Below are 2,293 nucleotides of genomic sequence, written 5' to 3'. Positions count from 1 at the left end.
CTGAGACAGGGCATGAGTGAGGGAGAGGCAGAGAGAGAGAGGGGGAGACACAGAATCCAAAGCAGGCTCCAGGCTCTGAACTGTCAGCACAGACCCCAATGCGGGGCTCAAACTCATCAACTGCGAGATCATGACCCGAGCCAAAGTCGGACGCTCAACCGACTGAGCCACCCAGGTGCCCTTTCACCCAAGTTTTTAAGTGTCATTTATGTAGTTTGATCCTTTTTATTGCTGAGTAATGTTCCATGACAGGGATGTATCAGCTACCTAGGTCTCTTATTTTATTTGGACTGATTATAAATCATATGATGTTCTAAATTTTGGGTTCCCTATTTTGTTGTTAGCATATGGAAGTGCTGTTAGTTTTAAAGTGTTGGTCTTATTTATTGCAAGCTTGCTGAACTCACTTATTCTAGAAAAATTGGTAGGTTTTGGGGAGTTTGCTACATAGACAATCATGTCATCTGCAGTTAGCAATAGTTTTGTTTCTTCCTTTCTAATCTCTACGCCTCTGGTTTTTTTCTCTTGCCATATTGCAGTGGTTAGAACATCTAGTATTATGCTGTCTAGCAGCATGGGGAGCAGACTTCCTCACATTTTCCCCAAGTTTAGGGGAAAACATTCAGTCCTTCTAGCTACAGGTTTTTGCAGATGATCTTTATTACTGAGGTAATTTCCCTTTATTCCTTCTTTTTTAATTTTTTAATGTTTATTTACTTTTGAGAGAGAGAGAGAGAGAGAGAGCAGGGGAGAGTTAGAGAGAGAGGGAGACACAGAATCTGAAGTAGGCTCCAGGCTCTGAGTTGTCAGCACAGAGCCCGATGCGGGGCTTGAACCCACAGACTGTGAGATCATGACATGAGCCGAAGTTGGATGCTCAACCGACTTATCCACTGAGGCGCCCTATTTCCTTTTATTCCTAGCTTGCTAAGGACTTTTATTGTGAGTGGGTGTTAAATTTTGTCAAATGCTTTTTCTGTGTCAATCAATATGATCACATGATTTTCCTCCTTTAACTCGTTGATACATTGAGCTATATGGATTTGATTTTCAAATAAGAAGCAACTTTGGACAAGTAAGGGAGTAGACTATGGAAGACTTAGCCAAGTCTCATAAATGAAAGCCAGTCTCATAAATGAGTCCAGTGCATAGCATTTTCCAAAGTATGTTCTGTGACATATGGTAATAGAGGAGACATAGAAACGTAATTTCATGGTCCATACTGGTTTGAGAAACTAGGTTAAACTAAATTTAATAGGCTCTTTATTTTTGGACTTGTCAAAGCCTTTACTATGCTGCATTGAGTGATTTCTGTATTTCAAAAAGGGGAATAAAGTGTGTAAAGTTTCCCAATCCGGTTTATCCACAAAATCCACATTTTCTGTAATGTCTGTGATAATTGGAGGATGCACTTTGGGAAACATTGCCATAGGAAATAATTTTTCCAATGAAAGTTTCTGACCTGGGGAAGAAAGTCAGTATGCTGTGGTGGCTCTTACACATGGAATTTTAGGCAGGTTTCCTAGCAGCTGAAGGATCAGTTCATTATCTGTTGAGGGAGGAAATAATCGGAGTTCCACCTGGTTGGGGGGAGGGTTGGGGTGGACACTGAGATGTGGAGGTGAAGACCGTGGGCTCTATAGTCAAGGATCTTGGTTCAAATCCCGGTTTTGCTCACCTAGAAGGAACAGGAACCATTGGACCAGTTACTTGCCCACTTTGTGCCTCAGTTTTCTCAAATACAATATGAGAATAGTAACAATTCCTACTGAGGATTTTAGAAAGGTTTAATGATGAAACATGTAAAGTGTTAGAGAAGTAGCAGGGACATCGTCACCATCCAATAGTTGTTACCTGTGATGTTTGTAGTTGGAGGATTAAGTGAGTTGATCAGAAAAGCACCATTACTCACAAAGTTGTTGTTAGGAAGGTAGGCTCAAGGGCAGCTGTCAGGTGAGTTAGGGGCGGGTGAGTCCGTGGTCCCACATTGGATGCTTTGAGGACCAGCATGGTGAGAATGCCAGTGGAGAGGTTGCCTTTAAAAATATTTTCTTGGACTGTTCATTATTTGGTGACTGAATATGAGGGGTTAAAAAAGAAGACTCAAAGGTGACATCAAGGCTGAGCCTTGGTGATCGGGAAGTGCGTTCTGTAGCTGCCGGGAATTAAGTATGTTTTAAATATTAATGGGTATGAGCACTGGGTGTTGTATGGAAACCAATTTGACAATAAATTTCATATTAAAAAAATAAATATTAATGGGTAAGCCAGATGATTTTGGCATTCTAGTTAA

Source organism: Panthera onca, chromosome D3, assembly GCF_046562875.1.
Source record: "Panthera onca isolate mPanOnc1 chromosome D3, mPanOnc1 haplotype 2, whole genome shotgun sequence".
NCBI classification, from domain to species: Eukaryota; Metazoa; Chordata; class Mammalia; order Carnivora; family Felidae; genus Panthera; species Panthera onca.
This window is presented reverse-complemented; position numbering follows the sequence as displayed.